The 27,465-nt window shown below is 35.2% G+C and overlaps 1 protein-coding gene across 1 annotated transcript in view; it reads right to left on the bottom strand.

The window, feature by feature from the left end:
- The window catches only part of ARID2 (AT-rich interaction domain 2), a 105,678-nt gene that overhangs the window by 75,611 nt on the left and 2,602 nt on the right, over positions 1 to 27,465 (bottom strand). The window lies entirely within an intron of this gene.

The raw sequence follows: 27,465 nt of genomic DNA, 5'->3' as shown, positions 1-27,465 counted from the left end.
AAATAGAGACTCAAAATCAGTTTTTTAAAATCAAAATATTAACTTGTACTGCACCGCAACCACGTCCAACATTTTACAGACTAAAAGAACATTCCTACCATGAGTTTATAGTCCAAACAGATCAAAACACCATTTAGTGCAATATATAATATAGCAATTTCGTGCATGTCATTTGTAAAAAATGTTTCCGGCAAAGAACTACTTGAATTTTCCCAAACTGAGACAATACTATCCTACCTAGGTTATGAAAGTAGACCACTAAACTTTCAAGTTTTATTTGTAATAGGCTATGTTCCCCAATATTTAGTAATCACATTAAGTATTCCTTCGGTTAGCTTAATTTTACCATGTGTAACGTTAGACAATTCAGATTATGTGTTTACATTGCATATATAGTTACAAATATTTTACCCCCCTCAAACTATTTTTTTAGAAGTTTTAGAGGTTGTTTTTTGTTGTTTTAATATGTCCCCATATTTTATTTTTCTTTTTCAGAGTTTATCCTGATACACACACCCCACCCTCCCCTGCCCCCAAATCCAACTTTGCTACAAATAGCCACAAACATTTGTATAAAACGTGCCATCTACTATTTTGCCAAAAATTTTGTTTCCAATTTGACGACACATTATCTCATTAATTACCATGACTGCGATTCAGCATTGTCTTTGATTCCATTAAAAAGCTGATTCCCAGTTTTCCAACAGGATAAATTTAAGTATCTGAGAAACAGGACACATGTTTATTTTCCACCTGTGTGTGTAACATTTTATTTGTATTAGCTCACTTACATAGTCATTTAAGGACTTCTTCCTTAAAATACAGCAAAAAGCTTGCATAAAATACATGAATACTGTTTCAAACCAATTGGTTGTAGGATGGCCAGTAAGAATTGTCCCTCTGATGTTATAATTTGTTTAGGGGAAAAAAACCCAAACAGCTTCAAAATGTAAAGCTCAAAACTTCAGAGTTGCAACAAAATTTCCCTTCTGTAAGACTTACTCTCTCACCAATCTTGCATTTAGTTTGCAAAAGCAAAAAAGGAAAAAAAAAGTAACTTTGTAATTAATTTAAATCACCATCATCGCATACTATACTCAAAGGTGAGCAAACTCTGTGATTCTTCTGTATATTACCACACTGTGAGGATGCATCTTTTCAAGCAAATGAAAATTAGTGCAAAATTATTTTACTTATGGTCATAGAGGATCCAAAAGAACATTCACTAAGAAAATGTCAAGTCACAGAAATACTATATGCCAAAGCCACTATTTACTCCTCCCATCTCATTCAAGCTATCCTACTCAGAAATTTTTAAATGATGCACAGATGCCATATGATGCCTTCTCACAGTGGCTGTTTCCACACTGAAGATACAACTGTACTATCAGTTTTAACTGATTTAAGAAAACACTGACCCTAAACAAGCCACCCTACCACCTTCTATCTCTTAAGTAGATTAACTGGACTGAAAACTACTTTTTATCCACAGATCTTTCAGTTCAATCAGCAACCCAATCTGAGTAGCCAGTGACAATGCAAATAAGTTACAGGAAGACAACTATGCTTTTCAAGTCAGAAGGGAACTGTTACCTGCATCATAGTAGCTGGCATGCTATGAGAATGAAAAGTTTATCAGCAATTAACCTCCACAGTCTCCTCATGATCATTTTATCATATTGTCAAAAGAAGGAATGCACAAGAGCAAGAAGACAAGAGACCCACTGGTGGCACACACAGGATTGCCGACTACCAGAAAGATCTGGTAACTATTTTTACATAAAATCAGTTATAATGTTCTAATCACAGAATACTAGGGTTTGCAGAAACCTTTGAAGGTGACCTCGTCCACTGCCTGTTCAAAGCAGGGTTAACTTCAGCGAAGTTGTTCCAGTCCCCATACAGTCACATTTTGACAATCTCCAAGGTCAGAGATTCCTCAAGCACCAATACTGAAATAAAAGTAGCTAGTTGTATGCATTTCTACCACTACTTATTTGAAAAACATGTGCCCCCTACAAAAATTATTAAATTACTTTTCAGGCAATTACATGACTTTTGAAGCACATTATACTTAAATACTTCTCAGACTTTTTGAAAAATATATGTAAAACAAACCAACAAGGTCAACAAAGAACCTACCCTGCTTTTAATAATCATATTTTTAATAATATTCATGAGAATCTACAAATCAGTAGATCAGTTTCAAGCAGAAGGTGAAAAAAAATGGCAAAAAAAAATGTGTAAAATTAAAAGGGGAAAAGCCTCTGCTTCTACCTATGCTGTTCACATTCTCAAAAGAAATGCAAGTTCCACTATTGCAATATTTTTTCAGTCAACTGGCAACAGAAACATCCGATCTTTGACAGAAGCGATCACTTTTCTGACTTGGTTCAAAATAATCTTTTCCTCTTTTACTTTCTTTCTATTCTATTCTAGTCTAGTCCCCAACAAAGAATAATTCCTTCTTCCTGCTCAGGGATGTAATTATGTCTTCATTAGTTCTGAAATGCAGTACAGTAGGAATCTGTTGATTTTTTGGCAGCCTAGGCATACTAAATAAGAATAACCAGATGCTGCTTACATCACTTTCAGATATAGACAAATTAAAAGCAAACCAAAAACCAATGCACAGGTGTTCATGAAAGCAATAAATTCTGAGCTCCCCCACTATTGGGCTCTCTGTTATAAGAGTATTCTACTTTGGGTCCCAAAAAGAACAGCTCACAGCTATTTCATGCCCTCAGATGTACATAGCAAATACAAATTATGCAGATAAAACTCTGTAACCATCTGGTCATCTAAAGTATTTCATATAAACTGTAAATGACCTATTTATTGGTACATAGAATGTTTCCCAGTCTGTATTTTTTTCTTCCTTTTTGTTGTGCTTTGATTGAAAGTTAAGGATGGCAGTTTGCAGAACTCCACGATATGTTATTCTTTTGTTTGCACACCAACAGGTGCACGAACAGCCATTAAGTAGGCTGGTGCTAAGAAGTGCACAATAGCGTAACTGCTCAGTTATGCTCTAGAAATCAATGGAATTACCAAGGAGGGAAACAAAATAAACAGAAGTTCATACAAAAAATGAGATAAGTTGTCACTTGCAGGAGTGCCTAGTTGTAACTAAAAATTATACTTTCATTTTCAGCCATTCTTCCAGTTTATGACTTACTAAAACAATAATCACTTCCTGCTTTGGGACTAAAACTGTTCCTGGTCCTCCTCATTCCAGAAGGTTGGTTTGTTTGTTTGTGGTTCCTCTGGAAAGAAAGAAGAAGGGCAGATCAAGGAAATCCATTACTATAATATTTTGAAATGGTATTCACAATCTGTTTGGCTCTCTGGGCTCTTCAAATACTGAGTTCTCAATTATGGTCTTCCTAGAAGCAAAAGACTCTTTCATGAATGCACTATTAGGGGAAAAAATAGTTGAGAAAGTATATATTTAGGATCTCAGTTCAAAAAAGAAACAAAACCAACCCCAAACCAAACAAAAAAATGCCAAAAAAAAACCTGCCAAAAAAACCCCACCCAAAAAACACCAAACTTCACCACATAAAATTAGCACACTATTTCCTTGACAGAAGTATAAAGTGCAACTAGGGAGATAAGTAAGTGAGAACATATAAAAAACCCTAGATCAGACTATTTTTAACACTGTAGTATTAAGAATTATTGATATTTGAACACATATTGACAACCTGAATACTCATTTTTCATTGGTCTGAGGGCTGTGCTTACCATATAACTTTTATAACTTGAAAAGCAAACAGTTTAATACATTGAATCAATTGTGTGCACTAGAAAGCTCATCTCAAATATCCATGCATTTGGATAAGTGACCTGAAATACAAGAGCTATACAGATAGCCTGGTAACAACCTACAGGATGATTCCATGTATAGCAGTTCGGTCCAAGTTTTGTTGTCTTTGCTTATTTAACTCAAGCCCTTTGGAAGAACTTTATTACCTGTCTTTGCAAATACTCTGTTAAAATGGGAACCAGATCTCATTCAGAACCATCCTACAAATAAGTACTAAAGCAATCATTACTGGTACATCTCAGCCATTATGTAACTTTTAGGAAAAGTACTGTATCTTCACAGTTGTAACCAGCAGATTCTACATTAAAAAAACCTGTTACTGAGCAGCAGTGCAGGTATACGTATACATGTAACACAAAGGAAAGCCTCTCAGTCACCTTTGCAGCTACCTCAGGATGAAAAGGAAGATCCTAACTTCCACTACCTGTCTGCTTCCTAGACCTGACAGAAGCCATCTGGCCCTCTACAATCCCTTGCAGTTGCTGCCCACTTGAAATAAAAGTGAAGAGCAAGGGTGAAGGGCATGGTGTGCAAATGCAAACGGAAGTCTTTACAACCCAGGAGCTCACTTCTACAAACTTGTATTTTCAAAAATATATCATGTACCAAACATGAGATAAGCCATGCAATATCTAAGTGTCTGCTCAAAGACAAATTATTCTGCCAGAGAGCTAGTTACATGAAAATATAAAAACACTCTAACTAAATTATATGCTCAGAGCCAAAGGTTAGATTTTTGCCAGCATATCAGATTTCAAGTCTATTTTTTCAGAAAGCCTGATCCAACCCCTGTGAAGTTTAGTAGAACTTATTTTAACTGGCTTTTGATTCCAGTTAACAAGTAAATCATAGAACCAAGAACAGAAGACCAAGACCTTCAATTTCATGTCAAAAAAAAAAAAATAATCCAACCCCACACACATAAAAAACTACACACCAAAAAGATTGCCAACAGTGAAGAGCTATGTAACATTCTTGACTACTCATTCAAAATGACTGAACATTTTGATGTTTGAGCACATTTTCCAGGCAGAAGTAAGCACATAAAAATTACAAATTACTATTTTAATGAAAATACAAAAAAGGGACTGCAGATAGAAGAAAATGTTAGTTTAGTTATTCATTAGGTTATTTTCTACGGTGAGTTAGAAATAACACACACAACAGTAATTTCTGCCCATTACTAAAGTAAAATCTGTTTATTTCAAGAGAATTAGAAGAGGAAAAATGCCTAGTCAAATAATGGAATCTCTGATCCTGATTTGTTTCTAGATGCTTTCTCCAGTGCTGTCAATTATTGACAGATGCCTGAAACTGCCTAGTTAGTTTCACATTTTCTAGAAATAACTACAGGTTAACTGATCCCCTCTATATTACTATACATTTTTAGTGAAGCAATGTAACTCTCTTCCCTTATAAACATACTAAAAGCCTGACGAAACACAGGTAGCAGAGCCCTGAAGCACTCTGCTACAACAGATCTGGAAACACCTTGTCTCTTGAACCCAAGGGACACAGGAGTTGCTGTGGGGATTAGTAAGCGAAATAAACAATGGTTATTATGAATGTTTAAAGATTAAGGTAGTAAGCACTCTCACTGTGTATAGTCTATTACTGAACTACCATAATTAATAATGAATTAATTTGTAATGCTTTTCAATCTTATTTTAAGAGGTTTCAAAAAAGAAGAGTAAATCAAAGAGACTGACTTACTCCTAAATCAATGTCTTGTCTAAGCCAGTAGGCAGCCTATTCCCTGTCGAACACAACATGCTTTGAGATTGCATGTTTGTATATACAGTTCATGTGCAGAGTGAAATACCTTTTTAAAACCATATTTTATTAAAAAAAAAGAGAAAAAATACAAAAGGTAGGTTTATGCTGCAAAAGCTTGAATAGTTGTAAAAATTATACAGTGTCATAGGGCAAGATTCTGCCACTCATTTCTTGACACAACCCATCATTTTTTATTTTAAAGGAAAGCATTTGTTGGATAGTATCCTTCCAAAACCATTTATCCATCCATTTATGCAAGCTGAAATACCCAAAAAAGAGCTGTAAACACTAATCTACAAATAAGTGACAAATGCAGAAGTTTTTCTAACTGCCACGCACTCCTTCCATGCCAGGATACCCAGCATCCTCAGCTCAAAACCCAGAAACTTCACTAACCTTCATGCAAAGGACTGAGCAGTTTGAAGTCACCACAACATGTATGAAGAGAGGTGCTATGACCACCAAAGTGCTAAAGCAGAAACCTGCAGTACTATTCAAAACTGAAAAATATTTGCCACTATAACTCCACGTGTCAAAAAATAAACTGATCGATATCTCAATATACATGTCACTTTATACATACCAAGGCAGATGGAACTAATGACTTTAACTTGTTAAAAAGTACACTAGTCTGAGTTATGTATGTATGTGGTAATAAACCATAATAGTTGTTAGTTTGTTTGATACTGGAAGTACAAGTAAGATATTTATGTAGCTATTATTTTAGCTCTAAGAAAATGTGAAATTAGATGAGGTAAACTAACCTTAAATAATGGATACAAACTGAACACCACTGTTTGAAACGTAAATGGAAACTTCAGAAATAATAACGTCACTTAGCTTACATGCAGTATTCCTTACAGGATCTAAATGGTGTTACCTGTCCAAAACTTGAACTGGTCCACCCCTGATCTGCCAGATTTGGGATCAGCCAAGGTACCTATCTAGAGGACAAACCCAAAAGCACTATTTTCACAGTCTGAATGCTTTACTGGCCATATGCTCTAAAGTTTCTTTTTGAATTTGACTTCCACTTTGGAGAAAGAAAAGAAAGTTACTAACATTTATACATACAACATTAGGGAGAAAAGATAAATTTTTAACTGTCAGGAAAAAAAATGTGAACTTTTCAGATGCACTGTATGTTTTTTCTTGAACTTCTACATGATCATTGGTAAATGGCTATGATAGCAATTCTATACTCACTTGTTTTCTTATTAATACATTCCATTTTTTTGCAACTGGCACTCCCAACAACTGTTTTTTCTACTAAAATATTTTTAATTGAGATACTCTTTAATGAATCAGAATTAAAAAAGTGGTTAGAAAATATTCTCTTCTTAATCATAATTGTAACTATCCATAACTTCAATTAAACCTGACATGTATTGTAATAAAGCATTCACTGAAAAAGACTAAGTCACAGGTGCTGAAGCAATGCTGTAACTTTCACTAAAGTTTCAGTCTTCTACAGCTTAGTTTGTCCACTTTAAAATGAAATCTGCAGTATTCAACTTTGATTTGATCTTTTGACTATACAACATACAGGCAACTATAAAACATCCTTAAAAAAATAACAACTGCAGAACTTCCTTATTTTCTCCTCACCTGCAGTATTCAAAACCACATCACAGCCTAATGAGAAATGGAAGTCATTGAAAAACCACACTTCTTTCAGTGTTGGAAATTGAATATAATTGAACAACTAGTTCTACAGGTGTTTCAAGTTTAAAGGATGCTCTGTCTTACAGGTGTGGCCTCACTACCAGAGAAGCATAAAAATGACATACAAGCAGCATTTGTCATCCTATCTATAATCTGACACTAATACCAATACAATCAGACAGACTCTATTCTGTTCCATTATAGCCAAATATGATGGAACCAATTTCTCCCAAAATACATAGGAACAGACTTCTGGATCTTCAAACAAAAACACATGGGTTGCTTTTATTTCCTCTGTCATAAACTTTCAGTATTGCCTTGTCATTTTCTATTAGCATGGAAAGAACAAATAGTTTAAATCAAAATTAACCTAACTAATTTGCTGCATCCTGAACAGTAACTATGTGCAAGTTTCATCGTGAAGCCTTAAATCAGGAAATTCCCATCATCTTAGTCAAGTACAGAAAGTAAGAAAAAATTATTTACTAGTGTATATTATCCCAAACATTGAAACTCTTGTATTTTGGAAGTTCAGTATATAAGAAACTACTACACGGATAAACTAGACACTGTTGTACTTCACTTTAGCAGTCTATTAATATTTTTCAGTGAACTGCATTAAGAAAAAGTAACAACAAATATTCTGATTTCTAAGACTAACCTATTCAATCACCATACCTGGTTCAAACTTGACATTGCTTCTAAACCACAAGTTATCAACTCACAATACTAATGTTTTGTGAAAATATATTAAACACTCCCATCTTTCCTATTCTCATATGAAAACATAATCCCAAATCACCACATCATAATACTCTGCACAGGAGCCATTTGTGATACCATCATCAGGGATTGCAGCATTAGATAAGAAAAAAGCAACAGACTAATCCTAGCAAGGATTTTATTTTCCTGCAAACATTCCTTATTATAAAACACACTTTAGAAATGCCCACATCATATTCTCCCCACTTTTCTTTTTCTCCCCAAAGCTCTCTAGAAAGCATTAGATGTTCTTCTATTTCACAGTAATTATAATAGTGATTCTGTGAAAAAGCCCAAGTGTCAGCATGTACTGCTTTTTTTTTTTTCTGTTTTTTTTTAAAAGACGATAGCAAAGGAAAAAAGACTACTTAGCTTTTGTACTTTCTTTATACAAAACTTCATCTTTTATCAGTGCACATTAACTATGGTTCTTGGAAAATATACCATTTAACAGCTTATAAGAGGTAGATAAATTTCTTCCGTTTTTTACCTTCCAGAATTCCTCACTAGGAATTTTACATTTCTGTATCACATGAAAAACCAGCGGCAAAGTATTCTTGCTAAAGCTACTTAAAACTATGCTGCAAAACCAACTGTTCTTGGTAGCCTGTAGAAGTTCCTAAGAAATTAGATGAATGATGAATGAATGATTTCTAACCCTTTATATATCCACCATCAACTCAGAGCATGTCTAGGAACTGTGGGGAAAGCCTTGAGTAATTTTAAGAAAGCATCTAAATTCCAAATCAGTTAAATAATTCTGACATTTCCTAAATTCTGTACGTTAGGGGTTGTGGTGGTGGTGTTTGTTTTTAATACAAACTCCTATCAAATTTCATTTCTAAAAAGTAGTAAGAAAATTACAAAGGAATGCATTATAAATTTTTCCAACAGCCTAACAGCATTAGAGATCAAGAGGTAGAAAGTAATCATCCCAAACAAGTCATGAGCTCTTAGTGTCACAAGATGAGTTAGGGAAGACAGAAGCCAACTTCCTTCTCCCCTTTATCAAAAGATGGGAAACTCTTGCTTTATTTGTTCAGTTTCCTGTGTTTAAAAAGGAAAAGAGGAAACCAGCACAATTGCAAAAACTCCAGAACAGGAAGACAAGAAGGTCTTCAGAAAAACCAAACTGTTCTTTCCCCACCACCACTAACTCCTGAGTCCCAAAAAGAACTTATGTATCATCTTGGCTACTGCATGTTACTCCTTGCTCTTTTGACAGCAGCATAGGTGCCATTCATATTTTTACCATTCAGTTATCATTCTCACATGCTGTCAAGATTAACCTGAAGAACACAAATAAAGGAAAGAGAAAGGGAAAGACAATTTTAACTATGTAAAATGCAGACAAATCAGAATGTAACAATGGGACAAACAGAAGGCACTTCTGCAACTATAAGGTCTTGACCTTGCCAAACTGCAGTATTCTGCTACAGCCAAAAGTAGTTCTGGAAATAAAAAAAAAAAAGTCTGAAGTTACCGTAATGGAAGAGGTAACTAAGGAACTGCTAGCACTTGTTCTACTAGGTTAAATGGAAGACACCTTACCTCTGTCCACAACCATAAATAAAGCAAAAAACCCAGAACAAGAAACCTTATCCTCTTAATTTTGAGTAATTATACAAATTGCCCCTCACTTAAGTGCTTCTGACATTTTTGGAACTAAAGAAAATTATTCTTGGTTAAAATAGATTATTTTAACTGTAGATAAATGAATTGTTCCAAATTGTTCCAATTTCTTCCAGTGTTTAAGGGTTTTCTTGAAATGCCAATGAGAGTATTTTTCCTCCAACCCATTTTACTAAGAACACCACAGTAAGAGCCACTCTTACCAAAACTGTAATACTGTAAAATTTTATTATGCTAACCATAATCTGCAAACAGTAATACATTTAAATAAACGATTCACTTCAGAGATGTTTTTATTATTGCAACATCATGCGTATCTTTAAAATATTTTTACTTTCTATGAATATTATTTAATCTAAAAAGCACATGTTGTAAAATCTTAGTACACATTTAATGTTTTGTAGTAAATGCATATTCAGAACTATTTCTTTACCAGAATTACATGTTTTACATAGTGTGTATTTGGTACATAGCATAGTTCTCAGATATACAATAGCAATAAGCACATTTTAAATTAATCAAATAACTATTAGGTAGCTTTACTAGACCACACATACCTTACATAAAAGGCAACATACTGAAAACTTCATCTGAAACAAGGGAACCCTGGCACCATGCACTGTCCCACTCAGAGAACATTCCTGATTTAGAAATCTATGGGAAGTAGCTTTATTCACTTGCTTCAGACAAAAGGCAAACACGCACACACTACCAGTCTTCAAGTGACAGGTAAAGCATCACTACATAGAAGTTTAATTATAATTCCTCCCTACTCTTCCATACAAGTGATATGCAGACATCAACAGCTTTATACTAGCTATAAATTTGACACTTCTACTGTCCTCATGGCATCTGATTAGAAAGTAAAAGTACTAAAGTAGCATCTTCACTATTTCTGCAGGAAGGCAACGGATTCCTTGCATTCATGAGCAATACAGATGACTAATATCAGGCCAACAGTAAGCCACTCTAACTACAGGTGAAGTAACTTACTTGGTTTTTGAGATCACTATATAAGGCAGGGGTCCTCAAACTACGGCCCCCCAGGGTCCTCAATCCGGCCCCCGGTATTTACAGACCCCCCCGCCGGGGGTTGGGGGGGGGGGAAACCAAGCAGCCGCAGGTGACTGCCTGCCACTGCATCCGCGCGCCGGCCCCCTGGTTAAAAAGTTTGAGGACCCCTGATATAAGGTAAACCCTAAAACTAATTGATCTTAATGTTGTAGTAAATCAATCATTTTTAGAATGGTAAAAGAAAAGTAGATTTGCTTACCTTTTTAAGGGTAAGCAAAGGGGGGACATGAAGACTAGTACCTCTAGGGAAAGATTACAAACGGGTAAAAAAACCTATATAATCAGGGCAGCCTCAAATATACATAAAAACGCAGAAGCAATACACTGAGGACAAGTTTGAGAAGAGTTTGAGGCAAACCACCTACTAAAATTTTGTGATAACTGCATCCCTGATTAATCAGGGCACTGGCATTTAGGTTTTAATTTATCTACACAAAAATACAACTACTACCACGAACAAAGGAAGTTCCTAATTAAAATTGAAACTTCCAAAACACTTCAACATGAGAGAGGAGATATTAAAACTTTCTATTCCAAGCTGAGAAACTGCTTTGTGAGAAAAGCTTCTTGGATCCATGCTTCTAAGACAGAGACTCACAGACACATAACACCTAGTGCCAGCTAGCCCACAATGAAATTCTTCCATTGCCAGAGTAGTCTTCCACTGCCATAATTTCCTTTACTGACAAGGACTCCACAAAAAATCTTCAATTAAATCAGATTTCTTAGGTATGAAGTATTACATTTGCTATACAACTGCAAAATACAACTCCAACAATCCATTTTGGTGTCAACAGACATCTGTTATAAACACCATTTTGTTAGAATGAAAACAAGACTGTAACTTTCAGGGTGAGAACTACAGTACACAAAAATAAACACCCTTGTAACCAAACACCTTTTGTAAGGTGTTCTTACCAAAAAAACCCTTGCCAACCTTAGGGAAGGTCGGTTTTACATACTGCATTACATTACTGAACATGAATATGTAATAATTTCTAAGAATAAAACAGATCTGTTTTACCGTAAGTGAAAAACACTTGTGGTAGCAATTCTCAAACTTTTAGTTAGGTGACTGTATCAGTTCAGACTCAGGACTGTCTTTCTCCACTGATAACCTCCCAATTACTGGTCAAAGTATACATGGAAATTAAATATAATGGAACTCCACCCCACAGACTGCATTTCAACCTTGATTATTAAGTAGGGTGCTACTGAGAATATCACAAGAGGCAGCTGACCACTGAGAACCAGTTTTAAAATTCCAAAGCACTAATATAGTACATGAAAAAAGAGGTGAAAGATAACCACTCAGTCAAAAAGATGCCACTTGCTCAATAACATAAGCATTATTGATAAAAAGCATACCTTTGCCTTCTTTTAGACAAATGTTAAAGGGAAAAAATCAGTCCTATGGATGATATTATTTCAAACTTAAATCAACATTTAATTCTCTCTCTTTTGATTGTTAATGTTGGAGTCTCTATATTCTTTTACTCATCAATTAACTTCTACATTGGTATTTGAACATGAGTGCACAGAGATGCATGAAGATTGAGATACGAAGGGAAAAAAGGTAAAGCAACAATGTCAGTAACACCCAGCCAGTAAGTACTGCTGTTCACTGGCACGATCCTGCAGAAACATACTTCCATGGGATTTCCTTCCTCTAAGAGAAGATGATCTTGCCTTGCCTAGCAGGAGCAGGATTATTCCAGGCACCACAGTCAGCACTTAGTTTCTGTTCATTCTTTTTACTTTTACGCATAATGTATTGCTGTTAATGGACCTCTCTTAAAACTTAACTGGTATATACTCTGACAGATATTTTTTTTAAATACCATTTGAATTACTTAAAAAAAAAAACAACAAAACAAACAAACAACAATAAACAACACCTTGGTTATAAGGAAATAAATACAAAGCATTACATAAATAATGCCTCAAATATCCTACTAGATAACTCCTGGAATTTATCATCATCTTTTTAGGCATTTCAGTTCCCACTGTAAGAGAGATACCAACCTATCAAGGATTTGAGCCTTGGCAGAATGTAATTTAACAGCATTTGTTTTCAACTGCCTCTCCATTCCCTCTCTGACAAAAGGTCCAGATCTGTACCAGGGATTCTCTTGTTCCCCTACTGACGGTATGTTACAAAATTTCTTAATCATGCATCATTTTACGCTTGCTTTCTTACATTCTATTTTCAACCTTAACTGTCAATTTTCTATTGCTCATAATCAGACATACATCTCCTGTATAATTATTATTAACTCTATGCTATTTGTACTCTATTCACCAAATACCCTCGTGGTACTGTATAATTTTCTTTGATTATGTTTCTTGATTACACAAGACTTCCTCATGGTCAAGGGAAATGTTTTCAAGCATGATTCAGTAACTTCTGCACTCCATAAATCTACCTGTCTTAACACTTTTGTACCATCCTTTGATGAACTCTACCATTTTACTTTCCGTACTGTAATCTGAGGATTAAAGAGGCAATGATAGACGATGTGTAATATTCTCTCAAATATTATGCATTTTGCAAATAAAGTCTATATACACATAAACATTCTACATGACAACCTGTGACTAAGAAAGCTCTCCTGTTCTAGGATCACTCCTGGCAAAATGTCCCTAACTCAGCTTTCTTGAAAGTACTACAGTAACAACCACCTCTTTCATCATCATGTATCTCCATTTTAAAACTTGCTAAGATCCTCTGATCTTTCTCTCTCCTCCTCATTTAGTATCCAAATACATACTACTCTGAGACCTTCTGAAGTTTTTGCTAATTTGATCATTCTCATTAAATTGCTGCTCCATTTTAAGCACTAGCCAAAACCCCTATTTCTCCATCTGTAAATAACTTCCAAGAGACAACACAACTGTTAAGTCCTGAAAATTACCTAAGTGACAAGATTTGATCTACTGTAGTAAAAACTATTTAAAAAGGGGGGAAAGAAAGATATCAAGAATGGATACTTGCCTAAATGAGTTGAGTCTTTTCCTCTGTATTCTCTGTGTTCTTCCTATTTAGTTTATGATGGGACTTCCCTGAGTATGCGTGACAACCTCCAGAAATTTAAAAGCAAGGCAAACAAAACCCCCCTCTCTTTTCAGAAAATTAACCATAAAGCAATATGAGTAACTTCTAAACTTGATCTATTAAAAATAAACAAATGAACAACAGCAGAACTAAGCAATTCAAGACCAGAATCTGCAGCTAATGCAGTCAGTGGGACCCCAATGCAGGTCTACATGAAAGCGTATCTCTTACAATGAAAAAACAAAACAAAACAAGCCCTCACAGACACCAAAACCCTAAAAGCAGAGCTCATATCAGTACTGGGGAGCAACACCAGCAGCACAGCAGCTGCTGAAGGGACAGCAGGCCTGTCTGCTTGAAAAGGGATACCACAAGCTGCTATGTAAGATAACAGCAATAATTTCTGATGTACATAGGCAAGCAAGAACGATGACCTATGCTCTTTTTCCACCCTCCTCTACGCATTGAGGTAGAGAAAGAAGATATTTACCCCTTTTTAAATGTGTTGCTTTTATTCTCTGGAGACATCAGTGTGGCTGACAGCTGAAGAGACTGACAATAAACACTACTGCCAAACACAAATTTACATTATCTTTAGTAAAAATTAAAAAAAAACCATAGCAAAAATAATTCCACTCATAGCAGAAACAAAAACTATGTAACTGTATGATAATATTTGTGTGGCATGGTAGAAAGTGCAGAGTTGTATGAAAAATATAGTTTGTCTGCACCTTTGACTAATTCACCTACCTTCTAGCCACTAATTGTTTCGATCAGAACAACTTACATTCCATAATTTGGAGTAGTTTTAAACAACAGGCATTTCATACACTCTTGCTTACAGCAGGCTGAGTTTAAAACTTCTCTTTTCAAATTACACAAGCCTAAGGCCCAGGACAAACAACAGTTTCATATCCCATATGATCAAGAACACAAAAAGAAACAGTACCTTGCACCTACTTCATTTGTAAGATCCAAACTTGGTGCCTGTACACAAAATCTTTGTGTTTGTAGGTATAAAAATTTTCTTAGAATTTCTGAAAGTTTGTGCCATTAAATCTTTTCCTCTCTTGTTGAAAATTAATTCTTAACGTGTATATAATATTAGAGGTGGGACAGAAAGTCCATGCAACCTATCCCAAACTTAAGACAACGTCCAGTCTTGTATGTGCTATATATATACACATATAATAGAATTTATGCATGTTATATAATCAACATACAAAATAAAGTATTCTTAAGCATTACTAATTTTCCTAAAGTGACAACAGTACTTGAATAAATCCTTACTGTTCCAGAACTGTATCCTTCTCAGCTTTCTTAAGTGCAGCAATGCCCATGAAATATTTTCCAAGATGAGAACTTTCTCCCTGCAAGCTCTTTAAGGAACAGATAAAAACCTTTATTTGATTATATGCAATTTTAAGCCTTTATGATATTTTAATAAAAGTATAAAAGTAACAGTAATTGTGAACATGACAGATTCTTTTTAAACCAAAATGAAAATGGTAAATTCCGTGTTAATGAAAAATATAAACTAACAGAACAGAAATTAATTCTGTTCGTGCAGCACTAGTAGTGCAAGCAAGGATGCAGAAGGACCACTAGAAGGTTTGTACAAGTAAATCATAACCTTACTGTAGAAAACAGATGGTGCAACTTCAGTCAGAGACCACTCGGCACTTTACAAATAATGACAGCCTTCACTCAGTAGCGACCCAGCATCTGGGGCACAAGTCAATTAATATCCAGTGACCAATTTAAATGAGGGAGTTGGCCACGAAAGACTAACTTACCAACATTTGATTACATAACCCCTCCTTCTACAGTATCTACCCAGTCCACCCTCTTCCAGTGTCCTCCCCACCACAATTCCCACATTTCTGTCCCCTCATGCAATGCATGAATACAACCAGCTTGCTCTATATTCACAATCCTTCCCTTTCCAATTCAGCTACCTATGCTCAAATAGTCTCCTCTCCCCCTCTCATTAAAATACCTCCAAACACCTTGTCTTCAGTCTTCTTTGGCCTACAGGTGACACAGAAGCACCCTGTGTTATTTGGCCCAACTGGAGGCAGAGTTCGCATGTGCCTCACAGCTGTACAGCTGACTACTCAGACTACAAATGCCTTTTGCCAGGCCAGCAACCTAGCAGTACCCATGCACCTCAGACCCTCCAAGCTGCAGGTTTGGATCAACCGGCCGCCTAGTCAGGAGATGTGCATCCTCTCTATGGGCAGCTGCCAAGTCAAGAAATATATGACGTTTCTGAAGCCACAAACCATAGCAAATGCATACGACCTGGACCAAAACAGTCTTGAGGAAAATGACACAGCCCTGAAAGTCGCTTCTACCTGGTGGCCTTCTACAGCAGAATCCTGTACTATGCACCCTTTAACGTTTCATCTAGTAAGGCAATCAGATCAACAATCCTGTACATTTATATTGTTGCTGTATATTATATGGTATGCAAACAATCATATTTATACTTTGTCTATTTCACTGTAATATTCCATCATTATTTCCACAATATAAAAAAAAGTTTTAATCATACTTATTTTGACGTTGCGAGTACTAGAAGTCAGCAATACTACAGATCATGTTACACTAGTGAAATTACAATAAAAATGAGTAAATTATTCGATAAGTTTCTGAAAACAAGAAATAATGGTAACAGCTTTTTGTTTTTCTTACTTAGCTAGATCACCAAGCAGTCCCCACCAAACAAAAGCAAGCTTCAATTAATTTACTCGTATGAAAAACAAATCCTGTTGCTTTCATAAACTCTTTGAAAACAACGACCAAACCTTGCATCTGCAACTTTTACTTACATGCAAAGACCTCCTGAAGACAACTAAAGAAATCAATGGTTTACACCAGTTTCAGTATCTTAAGTGTTGAAAATATCTTTATTGACTTTACTTTTTTATTTCTTTCCTTGCTAAAGCAGGTACATTTTGTGTTAATATACATGATCTAGACCTTAAACACCTGACCTTTATAAGCACACTGCAGGGATGACACAGGACCAATTTCAGCCCAGCTCTGAAGAGGGATGAGATTCTCCCTAAGCAGATCTGGGAAGTCTACAAGCACAGCTCTTACAGCAGACCTACAGAGGCACCAAGTCACCATAAAACTAATGGAATATTTTTGCTTTCTACCAGGCACATAAATTTATGGACAATCATCATATTAAACTGCACCACACACAAATATCCACACAGAAATATATCTGTACACTTAGGGAAGCTGGGTGTTTGTTTACAGTTATGTGCAGAACTGTAGATTATTTTTGTCACTTTTTTCTTTGACCTTACTTACTTTTAAGAAGCACTTTATTCAACAGCTGGGCTAACTCTGTTTAAAATACAATTAAACTGCTTATTAGGAGAATGAAAGCTACTACAGAAAAATGGGATTTATGTTCTGGCAATATAAAAAACTAAACAGGAAAAAAAATGTTGTATTCATCTAGCACAAAAAACAGCTTTCGAGGAATGTAACTATAATTCAGTAATAACAGCATACTGACTATAGGACATACTAATGAAACAATACTAAATGTGACCAAGTCATTGTCACCAAGCATTGTATTTTGATTTTCTAACCTTTTACACTTTTCTAATGATTCTATATGGATTGACTAACATAACATCTTTCTAATAAAGAACTTCACATTATATAAACAGAGAAGCACATGCCATTAAACAGGATAACAAGTTTCACTAAGTTTGAAGGACACAAAGTACTTTGAAGCATTTGGAAAAAAATGCTTACTAGAAGTATTACAAGCTGTATGGTAGTTAGGGCGCTATATATTCTTCAAATCCAATTAAGTGCAATAATTGTGCTCAGAAACAAAATTTTCACTAATGAAAAAAATTGTATTTCTATACCTTAGAGTTACAAAAATGACCTTGGAAGAACAAGCAAAATGCAAACCAATGCTGCAATGCCTGACTGAGTCTGCAGAGTACCTGAAAGCACATTTTTCAGGTGTGTGAAATACCCTTTAGATATTCATCTGGATCCTGTGAATTCTGCATGTCCACAGCTGCAGGAATTTTTCTTCCAGGTACCATGCAATCTATTATCGTTTTACTGTAAAATTCAGTATTTTACTGTTGCTAGGCACCTGACATTTAGTGTTTTGTCCTCTTGCCCTTTTACCTGCATATACCTTTTCTTTCCTTCAATTTTCTTTACAATTAGGAATTCATTTGATTACAATAAATATTCCACGTGCAGTCAATGGGTACAGACATCACGGGGTCAAGGAACAGAAGATGAATTCTGGCCTGTAGTCAAAGATTGAGAAGATGATGATTAGCAGAGAATGAGAGACAGAAAGACCTGTGAGCTAGGCGGCCAGGGTAAGCAGTACTGCGGCAGTGGATCCCCCTCAGCCCACAAGCAAAGGAAAGGATTTCTGAACTGGCCCATGTGGGTAACGCCACAGAAGCCAAGACAGTCAGGAAAGGATGCTCAGAAAGCACACTCAAAACCTCCTTAGAAATAACTGGTATTGAGATTAATCAATTACCATGTAGATGATGAGTCAGAACTACGTGTATATATATAAGGGGAAAAAACGGTATCTCACAGTGATACAACAGATTAATACTGCCACAGAATTTATTCCCATTCCCCACAGAGAGCACCAGGTTCCGTTACAAAGAATATTCTCTAGAGACAAAGTTAAGGTTGCACAATCATACTTAAATGAGGTCACTCCTGATTTTTTCAGGTATCTACTATGCAACTGCAGCATTATATGAACATACACTGTTAGAAATGTGAATATTCTGAGGTTTACATAGATGGTATTGGGGCAGGGGGAAAGTATCCAAGAAACAGCTCTGTAACCTCCAGTGTTTCAAAGCTCTACTGTCTTCCCCCAAAATTACACTGGACATATGTGAATTCTTTAACATGGCACTGTTTACCTGGCTATTGGCTGGCTTCCACATCATTTAATTGAGGTTACTAAAACCCAGATATTCCTGAGCAAAATAACTATGTAAGGGAAGAACTGTTCCTAAGTTTATTTCCACAATTTTTCCTTTAATACAAATATATTTTTAAAAAAACAAACACATACAGTCCTACACCTATCCTATGCCATAATAATTGTTAACATACTCAGAACATGCTAGATTTACCCCCAAAATAAGCTGTTTTCATTCAGCTTAATTAAGCCCCTGGGAAGTATCCCAAATGAAAAGTTACCCCAACATATTACATCCCAGTAATACATGTTGTTATAGCACTTCACAGGATTTTAACAGAGCTACTCAAAGTTAGTCATATGATTCAGTGTTACACAGAGCTGAGAATCTCTACACGTGGATTATCACAGAAGCATAGCAACCTTTGGACTGGGAGGCAGAGGCCAACCAGCAGACGTCACAGCACGTAACAATGGAGAAATGCATGCTGCCATGAGTATGACCCATCTAAACTTCAGCAAACAAGCACATGAAAAGTCCAGCAAACAACGTAAGAGAAAAGGTCTCTGAAACAGAATGATTGCCTTACTTTACAGGGATTTTATGTATTTTAGGCAGCTATGGATTGACAAGTAACACTGTAAATTATTCTGAAAGATTACTAATCTGAACAGCTGCTCCTCCCACACCAATAAAAAAGGAAAATTATAGTATAAACACAGTTCATTCTTGCAGACAAACATGCTCCAGTGCATCATTCAACAGAACTCCGCTCTGTTATAATGGTATGCAATCCCTCTTGCAGCATAGCTGGCTAACTACAATTTATCTGGAGGTAAAATAAATGCATGCACATTCAGTTTAAAGATAGGAAAACAAAAAGTAGAGAACTCAGTGTCACTACCTTGTTGCTGAAAATCTAATTCAGGTCTGCTTAGACTTGAACTTGTTGCTCCAAGGAGACCGTATTTTAGATCTGATACCTAGCTCACTAATCTAGTACCTCAGGCAAAGCCTAAGCTCACTATTCTGGGTACCATCTTGCTGTTTTATTATCCTTCCTTAAGATAAGCTTCTTTCTTTCAACCGTTCCAATATTTCTCTGCTTAGGTATCCCAAGTTTATTTACTCCCTGAGGAATAAAGATTGTTCTTCCTCTCATCTATGCTATATTTTCTGCTTCTCAACACTGCAGAGGGCAAACAAGCTTATGAATAGTTTTATTTTCCTCATATATTCCTAATTTATATTCATTTTCAAATATTTAAGATGTAACATAGAAGCATGAAGAGACACAATCCCTGCATTAAAGAGCTTACAGTCACACTTCTCTGTGAGATAGGTAAACACACATCAGTATACTCACTTTATAAATATGAATAAAAAGATAGCAAATGATTTAACTAAGGCCACAGAATAAATATGTATCAGACTAGTAACCAGAAGCAAGATCATGCGATGGGATCTCTGGCCTATACCAAATTCACTCTATGAACTATATGTCTCTAATAATGTGGACTGGTACTCAGTTACTCCAAGTAGTCCCACTTAAGCTGTAAGACGCCACTCTGACACTCCAAACAAGTATTTTAAAACAAAACACAAACAATCCATTCTCATAATCTGTTACATACTTACTTTTCAGTTTCCAAATTCACAAAACATAACATTACTCTGTTTTATTTTTCAAACAGTGCTTCCTCAGCTATTGATTAAAGAGGAATTTTAAAGGACAGTAATAAATAGTAGCCCCCTTTTATGGATGGTTTAACTAAGGCTCAGGAAGAAGAAATCTGCCTGTCAGAACTGAATTCCAGCATTATTAACAAAAAAAAAAAAAGGCTTTACTGTATTTGAATTTCATTCCTATTTGACATGCATTCTCAAAGTAGTGGTCTGAACCTCTGTGTACCTCTAGTACCTTGCCTGTGAAACTTAAGGAATTATACTTTTCTATTTCATTACTGGGGAAAGTGTGGAAGGGGTTAGGGAAGAAAAAAAAAAAAAAAAAAAAAAAAGAGTATGAAAGTCTCATCTATTGAGATTTAACTGCAAATAAACAAGGTAATTAAAGCCTACTAGCTCTAAAATACAATTTAAAAAAAAAATTAGAAACCCAAACTCCTCTTAGCCCAGACTTATTCCACTCTGCAAGAAGCAATATCCTTGCACTCCATATGCATTCTTGATCTTGTTGCAATATGCTTACCATTTATTCAAACCTAAGACAATACCACAGCTATTAATAATTTTAAAGCATAAATTAATTTTAATACTGTTTCAGGTAAAGGTTAGAAAATGGTCCTAACATACAAACTTTCCAACAATTATTAGAAGATTCAGTAGGTCCTAAAAGTCACCAGTTATTATAGCGTCATCAGAAACTTGCTCTTTGTAGGTTATTATTTCTGACATCTGTCTAGATAAGCTTTCAAGTCAAACAATCAGAATTCTGTATTAAAACTCAAGAACATTCACCCCTCCCCAAATAAACCAATACATTTCAGCTTAGCAGCAGTGATTCAGGTCATTTCTAACAAAAAGCTTGCAGAAAAATAATCAGGGAAATATGTTAACATTCACCGTGCTGGTTTTTCACTACATTTTTCAGATGTAAAGAGTTTACCCTCTGAAGGAAAAGCTTAGAAACTCTGATAGAGGCCCAACTCATCTGCATAGTGTCTAGTATCCCAACATAACTCTAAGAGCAAGCAATTTTAAGGAAACTACGTTTTGCCTGCTGCTTGCTCTCCTCAGAAGAGGTCTGATGCAAATTTTGTATTATAAAAGTTCTATTTTCTTTTGAGCAGATTCTCAACAACTCTGACATCATCTGACAACAAAGGCAACATCCATCCAAATACATAACTTCTACTGAGAAACATTCTTAAGATTTTAACAACTGACATGTTGAATTTCTCTAAATAAAGCTTTATAGCATGAACAGTAACTAGTCTTGATTGTGAATATGTTGACTGCATGATTACAGCACAACTAAACCAAAATTCCCCCTCCAACTATGTAAAATATTTGCTTCAGACTTAACAGCAAGGCCTCAGACATCTGACTGAAACACGTATTACAATTCTTATCTTGCATAGAAAAAAATAATGTTAAAAAGAAAACATAAATATGTCATCCGTGTATTTGTTTCCTGTCTTGCCAATGACTGCAGGATTTGTGACAAAATTAAGCGCAACAGATTCTGCAGGTGAAGGCTGTAGTGTTGCAATCAAAGTCTGTAGCTATGCAAGATGAAAGCCTTCATTACAGTGTTATTCAAGGATGGACAAAACCTGTAAGGTCATCTGGTCCATTTCTCTGCCAGTCCTGGCTCATTACCTGTTGCACATGTATTAGTGTCCTGACCAAGCTAGTTGTGAATGACCCACGGCGTGGGTTTCCCCCCGACTCTGCTTGGCATACTATTCAGAAGGTATATAGGTATATCTTGGGGGGAAGTTGTGCTGCTATCTGCCCTGAATTTTCTCTCTCTGTTTCATCTCAGCTTACATGTTAACATAGCCTCTTATTTTATTTTAAATTATCTCACTTTAAAGTATCTAGGCCCTCCAAAATGCTTGTAAGATACCATTTTACCTTCCTATCCAGAATGTTCGTTTAGCCATGCAAAACATACTTATTTCTCAAATCTTTTTTTTAAATCAATTAGTCCCTGCAGCTTAACATTTTGTTGCTCTTCTCTAAGCTTCTATTAAGTTGCCCCACCTGTTGCAAAGGCTCTGAAAGTAAAACAGTAGCCCAAACAGTCACACAGTCTCATCAGAAACTCATCTCCCATTTGTTCAATGCCTCTGTGGATGCAACCTAAACTCGTTCTGATTTTTACAAAGTCTATATATCATATTGCAAATTGGGGCCTGTTCTTCCTGTCAGAAGCATGCACAAATCCCTTTCATATGAAAGGGAGTTGGGTGCACACAACCAACAGGATTATCAGGCCCATGGTATCACTCCTATCCCTTTTTCAGCAATACTGCTTTCCAGGTTATTCCCTCACAATGAATACCTGTTTTGGATTACTGTCCCTCAACTGTTTTAGCTTGCATTTTCTGAACTAAATCTCATTTGCATTTTCCAACAATGTGCCTAATTTCTTTAGATAACCTTTTTTCTGCCCTGACTTGTGCTTAACTCTTCCCACTATCATTGTCTGCTAATGTTACAAGTGTACTATTCACATTCTCATGGAGTTTATCAATCCATACACTAAATATACTTAAAATTGCTAAACATGTATTACTATGTGCATATGTAAACACTGATATTACCCTTCTAGCACCTAAAACTGCTGTGACTCACCAATTCTATTCTTTATACTTTGTGATATTTTTGTTTATAGTCCTTCAACAATTTTTTCATTCAGGTGACTACCCATACACATAAGTTATTAGTTAATGAGATATATTTGAATTTTAACAAGTATGTAAAATATTACTACAGCTACAACTTTCTCTTTATCGACTGGGGCCTCGAACCTGCAATCAGATCTGGCAAGCAAGCCAGTCCTGTACTTCTTCATAACCACTGATCTGTGTGCAGATGCTGCTGCAGCATCAGATCCTAATTTTAAACACTGAGCAAGAATAACAAAAAAAAAAAAACCCTTTTAAAGTAATTTTGCTTGGAAAATTCCAGGCTCCTTATTATTGTTTCCCTAATATTTCTGCCATTATTTTACTAGGAACAGAATCTCTTAAATTTATCCAGTTCTTCAGCTCATGATTTTGGTTTTTATCCTTTTTCTCACCCTCCTTTTTTTTTTTTTTTTTTTTTAAGAAATCAGTACTATTACTCAATTTCTTAGTGGCATCTTGAAGATCAAATGACTTGTAAGCATCTTCAGATCTTCCAAAAAAACCCTTCTATTTGTTGTTAATAACTATTTCATATGGCCCTGATTTTTAACTGCTCACACTTTTTAATCATCCTACTACATACGGAATTTCAGGAAATTCAGCATAATGGCAATATATTCATGCAACTTTTAATTTATGAAATGACCTCCTTCCTCTCTACTTGGCTTCCCCTTACTTCCCCAGTATTTAAAACAGTAAATCCTTGTTCACCTTTAATCAGTATTAACTCATTTCTGCTGCCTTTACCAGAAGCTTACAATACACACCTGCTTCCCACCTTTCAGATATTCTCTGCAGAACTGAGACTTAAACTTATTTTACCTTACACTTATTCCTTTCACATAATTTCTCTTAATGCAGATAAATACCTTTTCAAAGTAATCTGATTTTTAATTCATTTAGGCATACTTCATTTGCACAATTAGCTTAGAAACTCCCCAAGAACCGACGAAGACCCGCAACAGAAATAAATTTATTACTAATACTCACACAAAAACCAATAGAACCTTACACTAACATAGGAGGTCACATCAGCTCAATTCTTTGTAGGACTGTAACCTAATCAACCATTACATAAAACACAGGCTGTATCTCATGCTAACTTCCTTTTCACCTACTGTATGTTTATCAACTAACAAAAATATAAAAGCATGCCCATATTACTGATATTTACATGTATTACCCCATATTAAAATATTTTCATTAACATTATAAAATAATCTTTAGAAAAGCATTTAGAAAATGCTTTACTAATTCACCTCAATTGAGATGAAACATTTAATTTGCACTACATCCAACAGAATCACACTCTCTGATGCTGTAGAGACTTACAAAACTACATTAACAAGTACAGTCTATCAATGGTTATCGGCATTGTGGCTTTTGACTGCTCACTAAGAACCACAGTGCATAAATTACTCCACCTGTCAGACAGCTCAAAGCAACATAGGCACAAAGTTTGAATGGTTCAGACTTTCCCTATTATAAATAACTTTTTCCAGTGAGAGAAAAGAGAGGGCGGTGCATGGGAGAAGGGGTAGATGGGACTGTCTATCATGCATTCAATTATCACCTATCATAAAGCCTATCAGAATTTTAAACGATTCACATCTTTAATGAAGCTTACATACATGCCCAAAGACACTCAGCAAAAAAATCCACAACAGTCAAAATGAAAGTTACTTAAACAAAAAAGACACACCTCACAACTGCCTAGAAAAACCATAATCCTATAACTGTTTTGCAAAACATACAGTTTGATCAAGCCAACAGAACTACTAACATCACACAAATAATTCAACTTTCTAAATTATTTACACAGTAATTTTAAGACAAAATGACAGCATTATTAGGGATAACACAGCAAAATTAGAAAGTGGTCCATGTAGCTTGAGCTCTTATCTCAGTGAACACAGTATGCCAGGTGTTTCATAGAAAGAGGCAACTTTCATCGCAAACCATCACAAATCCAAATCTGCAAATGTATTCATGTAGGTGCACACCATTGAATGCCTCTGAATTCAACAGGCCCCATCTGTCATGCAGATCCCTCAGTTTACAGGACACACAACATAGGATTGGATAAAAATTTATATAAAAGTTGATAGGCCTCAATTTGTTTGGCTCTGTTTACAAAGTCATTACAATAGTGAGGCCAAGATTACAGTCATACTTGAGACTCAAGAGGAACATTTTTTTTCCAAGGGTAATTGCTCAGCAGCTAATGAAAATCTAACCCTGTAAGAAACCTCAGGTTATGTTCCTCAACACAGAAAAACAAGACCCTTCTTACAAATTGATCATTAGAGCACTTTTTCTTTCCCTGTAACAAAATGCCCCCCCTACAACTTTCTAAGTTAAAAGCTATATGAATGTTAACCTAGCAGTCATACATGCATATATACAGTCTTATTACTGCACATGTAAGGAGGTGGACTCAGCTGGGAAACAGCTGACATCAAACTTTGATTATGTGAGGAGCAACAGTGAGTAAAGCAGTAATTTAGAAAAAACAAAACCCCAAAACAACCACTAGAAACCAATCCACCCCAAAACCAACAACCTTGACAACTTATATCAGAATGACCTAAGTAAATCACAGAGATTATGATAAAACAGTCATTTTTAAAGATTCTTCATCTTAACTGTTTATCAACTTTTTTCTAAATTCCAAATAAAAAAACTTTCAATTATTTGTATGTAATCATTTATATTTTCAGCAACCATGTTTTAAATAATGTCAATACCAGCATGCTAATAATAAAAATATTTTTGTATGTCTGATTCTAAATTAAAAATTAGTATCCTATTAAAAATTAATAGATATTAGAAGGCTAACATTGTGTTAACTGTCACAACTTAAAAATGCTTTTAAAATACAGATGAAAACACAAATGACATATGACCTCTTACTCCAAAAAGTCAGGCCATTCAAACACTTATAAAATATGGAAATAAAAAGGAAAGGCTAAACCCCAAAAAACTAGCATTTTGCAAATTATATGTAAAATCTAGTCAAGTAAGACTACACAGTCCAAGAGAAAAACTCCAGAAGCAAAAAAAATGCTTTCGAAGAACTGAAAAATCTTCAGCAACACTATTTCAATACTATGTAGTAGGAGAAAAAAAAAAAAAAAAAAAAAAAAGAAAAGAAAAAAAAAAAAACCAACATAACCCACACAACAGAGTAGGACATCCTAAAGTGAGCTTCCTTCTTCATTCCTAGGCTTGCTAGCAATCATAAACTTTGCTAAAGCTATTAACAATGGTAATTTCTTTTCTTATTCTGGATCTTAAAGCAATCATATGTCACCACCAAAAAAAAGAAAAATTCAGTAACTACAGATATCTAAGGTTTTCCAGACATCATTGTAACTCAGTAACTGCTCCACTATGCTATGAACTCTACAGCTTCAAGCTGGAAGTCAATCTAGGACAACCAATAGAAAGTGCACCTGTACAATTACTGCATTTCCTAATTCAGAAGGCCAAACTAGAGACAGATAAAGCCTGTGTATACTCAGATCACCAAAACAGAAATCCAAAAGCCCATACACCTTTTGTACATATTTCACATCTATATAATCATCATTTGCAATGAAAAATATAATTTATACAATTCAGAAACAAATAAATACATTCCTTAATGTACATAAAACCTTACTCTAAAAGAAATACAATTGTATATACAGAGCATCTAAAAACACTACGTACACAATAATTTGAAAATCTTTCACACAAGGAATAATCATCAAAAGTTAATAAAAATTATTTTTTTCTTTAAAAGTCTTCTATCAACTGAACAGTACCAGACACAGTAATTTAAAATATTCAATATGAACTCCATGCTACAATAAAAAAAAAAAAATCTGCATCACAAGAAATAACCTGTATCATTTCAAGGAATGTAATCTTATATTTACAAACTGCAGAAATCTACTATTTTTCAAGTGGTAGAAAAAATTATTTAGCTCTTTGCACTCTAAAATGAAAAATAATGTATGCTGCTAGTAACTGATAACAATATAATTTATCCAAAACAGTCTACCTTCCTGCAGACGCATTTTCATTCAATGTTTGACCCCACTGAGTAGTAAACAAGTTTACGTGTATCAACACATTTCAGTGCTCCAAAAATTAAGCTAAGTTTCTGTAACTAGTCCTTTAGTACCGCAGTTCTGTAGCAATCAATGAAAATGGCTCTGACATACATTGTTTATATACTTGGGATCCCTTCAAAGTTTAAGTCTTGCAGATGTAAAATACAAATAAAATAACTACAAAACAGAACTAGCCTTAACTGATCACTGCACCAGACCAGTAAGGAATTACAAGTTC

Source organism: Falco naumanni, chromosome 5, assembly GCF_017639655.2.
Source record: "Falco naumanni isolate bFalNau1 chromosome 5, bFalNau1.pat, whole genome shotgun sequence".
Taxonomy (NCBI): domain Eukaryota; kingdom Metazoa; phylum Chordata; class Aves; order Falconiformes; family Falconidae; genus Falco; species Falco naumanni.
This window is presented reverse-complemented; position numbering and strand designations above follow the sequence as displayed.